Raw genomic sequence first — 9,630 nt, 5'->3', positions numbered from 1 at the left:
ATCTCCAGAAACAAACATCATTACCTGGCTGGTTCCCTGTAGGCAATCCAAAGTGCCACAGGAAGCAGCAATTACAATTTCCTAGGAAAAAGAGTGTTGGTAGGCACAGCAGAGGTCTGTGCATCAGCCAGGCAAAGACCCTCAGGGCAGAGAGCTGCTGTGGGCATCCCTCAGGGCTCTGACCCAGCAAAGCCTAGGGAACAACTTCCTCGAGAGGATGCCAGGAGCAAATCCCATGGATAAGCTGTGCATGCCTTCCGAAGGCTGTACCTTATTGTGTACAAGCAAGCTGACACACTGTGTGCCTTCCACAGCTTTTCTTTCCTGAATGGCAGAGATTTGCTGTGGTTGAGGTTCTGCCTTGCCCTTGGAGCCACTTTCTCCCACGAAGTAACCCCACACCCCTTGTGAATACAGCTCGCTCAGCTGTGACCGCTAAAGAGCAGGGGAAATCACTCCTGCAGCAAGCCTTGTTTTTAAAGCTGTTTCATATAAGATTTTATACCTACCTTCTTTAAGTGTGGAGTGGAAAAACTGAACTGTAATTCATGCAGTAGTTCCCTTTCTCTGTGTTTTGAAAGTGTTAAATCAAAAGTAAGATTTATACAAATAAAAACCAGCAAGTGCCCGTTAACGCGCAGAGTGTTGGAATTCTGGATTTGCCACACTGATGTGTAGAGACCAATGGGAGTTATATATATTTTAATGCATTTCAAGTCATTTCTAGAATTCAAGAAGTATCCTGTCCCTATTGCATATTATTTTGTTTATCTTCCTTGACTTTGCCAATTAACACGCATGGCCATGCTTGAAGTTATGGGCTTTACAGACCCTTGTGGCTTTATGCTGACACAAATTGCTGCTCAAAAGAAAAGTAAGGCAAAGGAGAATTTATAGTTCAGCCCAACACTGTATGCCAAAATCTAAAAATGGTTTAAGACAGCTTCTTAAATAATCATACTTCAAACAGCATGCTCAAGCTCTTAGGCCAGAAATGTCAGGCATTTTTGTACTTCCCCAAACTCTTTGGAAATAAATTAGTTGGGCTTTTTTTTGGTTTTTTTAAAATTATACAATTATTGAAGGAAGTGCTAGACAATTTTCATCCAGAATCAGAGCTGCCAGTTCTCACAAAACTGGGATTTTAAAAAATAATTTGAGTTCCTATAGCATGAATTACAATAGTTTCCTGGTTCTTGTTTTATTTTTTAAAGGTACCTTCCTTGTTCTTCTAACCGTGGAAAGAAAAACATAACTGTCAACCCTTAAGGCTAAAGCAAATTTCATAGTGCTATTCTAAAATTATGATGGCCAATGTTCATTTTGGAGACCTAGCTGATGATACTACAGCTGTGCCAATACTTCTAATTTAAGATAATAGGTATTCTTCTGGCATCAACACAGCTAAATTGAAAACTGTAAGGTTCATGTTTTATACAAAAATAATGCCCAAACTTAAGTGTTTTTACTGCAGAGTCTAATGGCATATATGAGCAGAAAACTGAACCTGTATAATTCTTTATGGCCTACATGAAATGTCCGGTGATTGCCTCAAAATACTATTTTAAAAAATCCTCTAAACAGCTCACATAATTATTTTTCCAGAAGATATTGCGGGTGGGAAGAAAATCTATGATGGTGTGAGCCCTTGTGCCCATTGAAAGGGCTGGAATTAGATTTCTGATCCAACCTGCTGTGCAGTACAGTCCAGCAGCAGAGTGTTAAAGGACGTGGTCAGTTTGTGTCCCAGCTGAGCTGCAGACTGTGATTGCAGTACAGGAGAAATCTCATCTAGAGACCTGCTGTAGGTTATTTCACTGCCAGTACTAGTTTAGATTAGCTAAGCAAATTTTCAGCATTATTAACTATGAAAGAAATGTATTAGCTGTGAAGGAGAGGTACATTTGGAATTTCTCTAGAGTCAGCAGAGTGGCCCAGGCTGTGTTCCAGGCACACTGGTAGCTTCCAGAACAAAGTGATGTCTGAAAGCTCACGTAGACACCAAGGACATAATTTGGTCATACCTATGCTTAGGTGTGGCACAACCACAGTGACATGGACAGAGTTTATTTTGTTATAAATATATATTATTAAAATATATAAATAGATATAATAATTAGTACAATTAATATATTATATAATAAATATAACAACTATAGTAATAAATATATTGATAAACAATAATTAATATATAATATAAATAATTATGCATTATATGATTTATAATATTTATTATATATAATTAATATTATATTTATTATATATTTATGGTCATTGACACAGAGAAGAGAGTGGAGCTGAGTAATATCCCATAATTGCTGGGGAAATATTCCAATTTTTAGCTATTCATTCATCAATGATAATCTCAAATCTTTCATGATAATCCACTGTTTCTTTTTCTTCCTAATCCCTTCTAAAATTAATCTATGTTAATACCCTGTATTCATAGGGTGTTGCACAGCTCTGGCTCCACTTACTCTGCTTCTCATCACACTTATTTCTGTATATATGTATGTATACCTATATAGACACACAGACATACATCCAAATATTCATGATGCATAAATGTGTAAGTTTATATATACAAATATGTGTGTATTTGGCATTTAATTTCTGTGTGGCTAAGTCAGAAGTATGTGGACACATACCTATATAGTTTTTGCCTTTTGCATACACATTTTTCCTTAAAAAGGTATTATGTTATGACAGATGTTGCTGCATGCAGAAACATGAAGAATTGCACAAAATCAACCAGCATCAGTTTAAAAAAAAAAGTATAGACACGTCAGTGCTGTCCTAAATATTTTTGTGTAATGTATAAATACATTTGTGCAAAAAACTATTGTTCCATTGCTGTAGAGATTTATGCATGGGCCTAAGTCAATAAACTGTGGATAATCTCATTATGATCAGTGCATTGCTACCAGGGTTTAGTTAAATATGAACATAAGTCTTTTTAGAATTATGAGTATATAAATTAAATTATAAAGAACAGATATTTATATGGATGATTGCATGTCATGCTGAGAACATTTGATCACACTGTAGCAAATGTGGATCCTTTTTCTTGGTGGCATTTAAATCCATTGGAAAACTGCCTTATAGTTGAAACCCTGATGTAACTCTGATGTATTGTTAAAACTAAGGGTTGGGAGGGTTGTTTTGTTTTGCTTTTTGCCCTAAGGATTGTCAGGGACTTAATCAGACTTGCTGATTTATTTCCACATCAAAGTTAAGTAGGAAATATTTTATTAACAGATGTCTACTTCAAAACCTTCCATTTGGACATGAGCCCTCAGTACCAGGACTGACTGCAGAATCAAACAGCTCCTGCTCTGCAATTAGAGTTGTCACTGTTCTCAGACAGGAACCCACCAGTGTCCCACTAATGAATGTCCTTACATATTTCCTCTAAGGAATAATTGCAAAAAAATCAGAGCACATCTAGACGGGGCTCAGAGCTGAAAACTTAAAAATCACTGTAGTGAACATTTTCCATCAGTGTAATAGTTTCACAGGGATCCTAAGTTGCAATCATCCCTAAGTAGAACTGATACTCAAAATTATGGAAAAGAAACAAGCACTTTCAGGTGAGCTGATTAAATGTGCTGAAGGAGAATATACCAAAGATAATCCCTCAGATATTGCAGAATAGGATTTTACAAACACACACATGGAAGAGCTGTTTGTGTTTCAGAGAAATCTGAAACTGAGGTAGAAATTCAGTTACATGCTATTAATAAATTTGGTTTTATAGTGGTCATTTTGGTAGGGAGTACAGGATCCAGCAGACCTGTGACACACTGGGAGAGTTTATTTTACTGATTTTTCAGCCTTACTGCACCACAGCAGGTATGTACACCAGAGTACAGCAGTGATTTAGGCACTGTCTGAACTGGGATTGCAGATTCTTTCCTTTTTGAAAGTGTTTTTTCTCTCTCAAAACAAATGTATAGACTGAAGCAGCTTCCCCCTAAGAGAAGAAAACCCATGGAGTCACCTCAGCTAGAAACTACAATGGCCTGTTAAGCAATTTATTGCATGCTCCTGCATAGAAGCTGATTCCATTCTCTGTGAATGGAGATTGACTCAATATAATTATCCTCTCTAGAGCTTTAAACACACCAGCTTTAAATATTTTAAGTGATGTGGCTTTTATCACTTCCTTTGGACAATATTTTCATTGTCTAATAGATCTCACTTTGAATTTTCTTCTGATATCCTGCCTAAATAGCTTAACCACATGTCATTATCTCTTATTCTACTTAGCTAAAATTCCTTACAAGCCCTGTCAATTACTGTTCCCAGAAGCTGCTGCTTCAAATGCTTTAGTAGTGATCCTATAGCTAAAATCCTTCATCAAAGAAAGCATTCTCGCTGGTATTAAAGCATTTGGCATTAAAAACTATATATATTTCCTAGATCACTTCAGTTTCTAAGCCTATAAAATAATCCTTAATTCAGTTTTGAGAACCCTATCCTTTATAATTCATGCAGAATTGAAGACTGATCTAGTGCTCAGGAAGATATATCCCTCTGGGAGCCCTGTGGTTTGGGATGGGCAGTGGGAAATGCTCCTGCTGGGTATTGCAGCACTTGGCACAAGGAGCCCTGATTTGTCTACAAACACTGTCCGCCTCCTGCAGCCGCGCACAGAGACAGGCCTCCCTCTGCTCTGGCAGGCACCAAGGGTCAGGGCTGCTCGGTCTGATGGCTGTGGGATGTTAGAAAAACAATCCTGCTTTCCTGGGGGCAGGGGAACACGAGCCAGGCAGCCTGGCTGGCGGGAAGGGAGGGAGCTGGGAAAGGGCAGGGTGGGCTCAGGCAGAAGGTGGGCGCCTGGGTCTTGCTGTATTGGCCAAGTTAGATGCAGAGAGCTCAGAGGCAGTGGCTACAGAGCTTTTCCAGTGCAGTTCTGATATCCAGGGCTGCTGATTAACTCGGGGCAGCCTGGCCAAAACCATGGCTAGGATGGGCATATCCACCCTCACAGCCACACGCCCCTGGGAGAGCTCTGCTTACAGGGGCTCTCCTGAGACACACCACAGCCTGAGTCCCCTGAACCTCAGCAACCACGGAATTTGCATTCTTGTCAAGTTCAGCTGACAGTAAATGTTGGCATCAGCTCATTCTCTCCAATCTTCACCCAGTGTGTCCCAGCACGGATAAGGCATCATCCCAGTGCTTGGCTTCTGCTCTCAGCAGAAGATGCTGTGCAGACCCAAGCTGGTGCCAGGCACAAAGGTGTTTCACACTCACTAACCAGGTGTTGGGCACTGGCATTAGACATTCAAATTTACTTCCCTTTAATTGTTGACTGCCACTTGGCTTACAGTGCTGTTCCCAAGATATGCTCTGGGAAATCCTGCAGTGCAAAGCAATCTGCTGTCAGGTACAGATGCAGTGGTTGCAGTAAATGCTGGGCAGTGTGCCAAGACCTTTTTGGTCTGCATGTTTGGCACAACTAATGGCTGCAGTGTACCCTCAGGTTGTTGGTGAGACATGCATTTAGAAGCTCATCCCCTAGTCATATGAGATGGGAAAAGAATTCCTGACATATTTTCCTTCTTATGGGACGGCAACATCTGCAGTAGAAGAAGTTTTGTAGTAGGTTTCACTCATGATTTCTACAAACTCTTCCTTTATAGCAAAAAAAATTAATTGTCCAAAATTTAAGATGATTTTTATTTATTTGTGTCCCCTCTTAAGCTAATAGGATATTTGCAAAGATATTAAAATTACCTGAGATAAAGGCCAGTTTGAGGACAAAGTCCTATCAGATTTGTCCTGCCATGTGCTGAAGTGATGAAAAGTGGAGATTTTAGAACCATGAGTGTGGTCTGGGAAAAGGATCTAATTTGAGACATTCTCTATACATACAGAATAGGTTGACCTAAAACACTCAGCTACACATATATCAGCAAACTTGCATTTATTCCTTTTATTCGGCTCTGACAACTCCTACAATGCCTTGTTGCTGAATTCTTCCTTGTGAACACTTTACTGTTAAACTAAATCTGTTGCCTGTTCAAGATGCTATCTTGAGGACATGTGACGAAAATGGTTAAATTGCTTACTGTAAGTAATGATGGATTTTCCAAGGACTGAACAGTCCATAGATTTGGAGGGCAGGAGCCATATGGCTGATGAGATCTGTGTGAGAAAATACACCTCTAGGGCAGGATTTAAGGAGCCAAGACAGAGAAGCAGCCCCTTCATTTCTGGGCAGTTTCACCAACTCACCTAATGGGGATGAATTAAGGTCAATCCTTTTTTAATCCATTAAACATAATAGATATAAGAATGTAAATAGCCTCAGTTAATGGACAGTAAAAAAAAATAATATTTTGAAGATATTTGTTAGCTGCTGAGAAAATAAGAGACCACACTAATAGTTTAAGGCTTAGTTTCCTAACTTGATAAAATAAGCTCTCTCTATCTGTATTATGTACCACTGCTGCAATTCATATGATTTGTCACATGTTCCTTGAAAGTCAAGGTCCTTCAGCTTTAAAGCCTCACATCTATTTCTAGGTCATACTGTATTTTAACTAAACCACAGAATCTGTGTTTGCCTTGGAAAGAGCTTTTCTGATAATGTGACTGAAGACTCTCCAATAAGTCTGAAAAGAATAGCAGTGTAACTGATTCGTATTTCTGCCTTCCATAGCTGGGGATCAGAAGTCAGAGGACAGAGAGAGCTCCATGTGTCATCTCTAAAAGCCCAGTCTGGTGATCCTGTGCTGGCTTTAGCAGCTGGAGTAGGCAGAGACATCAGCATGGGCACTGTGCCTTCAGGAGAAGTGCCAGCTTCTCCTGACATCTCCTGGCTGGGCAGGCGCTCCTGTGCCTGCTTCCACCACTGCAGCCACACGAGGGAGGCTCACTGAGGGACCCTGTGAGGTGTAAAAACAGGTCCCGATATTCCCATTCTATATATTCCCAGGGAGAGAGCATAAAATAATGAACACTTTTGTGTTCTAGAGCAGCCAAGAGAGGAGAGAGGCAGCCTGAGCACATGCTGTGCTGCTCTCCCAACCAACAGGCAAGTCAGCTGGGGCAGGGCACGCACAAAGCCCTTTCTTCAGTTGTTTGGGGGCTCTTCCATTGTAATACACCCCACAAGCTGTCCTAGACCTTGGGCTCCTGTGCAACAGAACTGACCAACTCTGTTTTAGCAATTTAAACCAGACAGGCACAGCAAGCAGTTTAGAATAGATAAAAGACTGCTGAGAGAAATGTCAAAATGATACAGTCCTCATGCAAAAACCACTGAGCTTGTGGGCCAGGTCTAAGATTCCGTAACAATAAATAGAATAAACAACAGAATTGTAAATAACTGCCTGAAAGGACAAAGCTGACTGCACATAAAGTTACAACAATAAAAGGAAGACTACAATAATTCTTCCTCCTGACTGTTTTTTAACCTACTGTGCCTCATGGAAAGGGAATTCATGTGTGCTCACCCTCCACATTGCTCCAGCACTGCATTTCCACACACAAAGCAGCTGAAAAGCAGGTCGTATATATCTTGCTTCTGCTGGCAGCTCCTCCCATCCCATCAAAGGCTAATAAGGCATTTTGGATGCTTCATCTCATTTGTTATCATCCTGATGGCATTATCATTCCAGTCAGAAAGGCACTGAGATTTCCATCCCTTATGGCCATGCCAGAAGGGAAAGCACATCCAGAATTATGGTCCCCCTGCAAGTTCTTGCTCCTGTTACTGTCACCACAGACATGTACACCCTCAGAGACTCTGTCCCCCATGTTTTTATTGAAAAAGTCCACAAAAACTGACAGGGCAGCTCTTTTTCCTGCCCAGCCCTTCTGTAACTGTGGCCTTAGCACACTGCAGAGCACTCACTGGGTTATTTACATGCTGCACACACACCCTCTTAGGCTGGCTTCAGCTGGCAGCATGAAAACACTTGGATTTACACATTGCTAATGCTCCATGGCAGTACATGAGCCTCCTCCTCTGGTGACTGCTGCAGAGAGTGCCCTGGAAGAGCGCACTGTGAGCACTCAAAGCCGAAGCTGCCCACTGGGGGTTGGCCATGCCAAGATTCAGGCTGTTCTTTTGCAGCACTGGCATCCAGCCTAACTACACAGCAGGTTTCAAAGTGGGGTAGAAATCGGTACCAGTCTTCCTAAGATGCCATACCCCTAAGATTGTTTATTAAAAGATTTATATCTTGTTAATAATGATCTCAGAACCACCCACGGGTGTTTTGCTTTAAAATCTTGTTTTTGTAAATTGATGATTAAGAAGTAACACCCAAGGGATTTGTTCCAGTGGAGCATTACTTTCTCCTTAATTAATACAGGAATTCCAGGGGAAGACACTCTTATCTCTGTCTCCTTAAAGGGAGAGGGAGACTTCATCCCAACACCAGTAAAGCCTAAAACACAAGCACTGCTTGATTTGTATGTACGTGGGTAGTCCCAAGTAGTTGGTCACTGGGATATTTGCTCCTTGTCCTCAAAGGGGGCAGTAAGCTTCACAGATTTGGATAAAATAGAGCTTGAGGGCCAAAAAAAGAGGTCTGAGAAAAAGACTAAAAAAAAGGGTTTGTTGAGAGTGAGACTCTCTAGTGGAACAGCTCAGTGCTATGCTGTTTTTGTGGGAATGCTCCTTGTTGGACAGGGAACTGTCAGTTTTGTCTCAAGGCTGATTAGGGAACAACAGGAGGAGATCTGTGGATCTTTCTGTAAGATAAGGACATGATCATTAAGCACCACTCACAGCCTGAAACAGGAGTATGGCAGGGAGGCAAATGCAAGTCATAGAAGTCAACTATACAAGAAAAGTCCTAGATCAATGGTGATTTAGGAAAGATCAGCCTCTGGTGAGCAAAGGGAACTGCTATGCATTTTGGCTGGGAGATATTTATGAGAATTTAATCTCCTTGGATGCTGCAGTGAATTTTACTTCTGAGGCTGTACGTGGACCCTGCCACAGGTATGTGACATAACATGCTCTCTGGTCATGATTTTCCAAACTATTTGGATAAGGAACCTGGCAGGATCACACAGGGACTCCTTTTGAAGACCTTGGGCAAGACAGAAATGTGTGCCAATTTCTTCTCCCAGATAGAAATCTATTGAGAAATCTATTGAGAACACTTATCTCCAGGTGCTTAGTTTACACAGGCTAAAATAAGCTTTAGTCCTGAGGAGAAGTTGCTAAATAAGTGCCAGATCAAAATGAGGAGGATGTGTTGTAAAAGGGGCAGAGGATTCAAGCATTGAGACAAATCAGTGTTTGTGCAGTGAAATCCATGTCTGAATGATGCCTTTGGCACACATTCAGTCCAGTCAGCAAAGGAAGTGATTGAAACCAAGGGTTTGGAGGTGGTAATGTTGTGTTCCTCATTTTCTGGGGATCCAACTTGAGACATCTAAGCTGATGTTTCTGGCTAGCAGATGTGGCAGGACCTCTGTGGCACTGCCATCTGTTCTGAGTGGAAATGTGCTATACACTGGAATTGTTTCACAAAGTCTAGCCCTTGCTTCTTAACGCCGGCGACCAGAAGACGACGGCGCATTTGGAGACTGTGGGAGGCTCACCAGCCTGAGGAGGCGCAGCAGGGAATGCAGGGAACAAAATAAGTTTCTCCCTGGTGG

The sequence above is a fragment of the Onychostruthus taczanowskii genome, unplaced genomic scaffold (assembly GCF_017590055.1).
Source record: "Onychostruthus taczanowskii isolate IOZ18803 unplaced genomic scaffold, ASM1759005v1 scaffold113, whole genome shotgun sequence".
NCBI lineage: Eukaryota > Metazoa > Chordata > Aves > Passeriformes > Passeridae > Onychostruthus > Onychostruthus taczanowskii.
Note: the sequence above shows the minus strand (reverse complement) of the source record.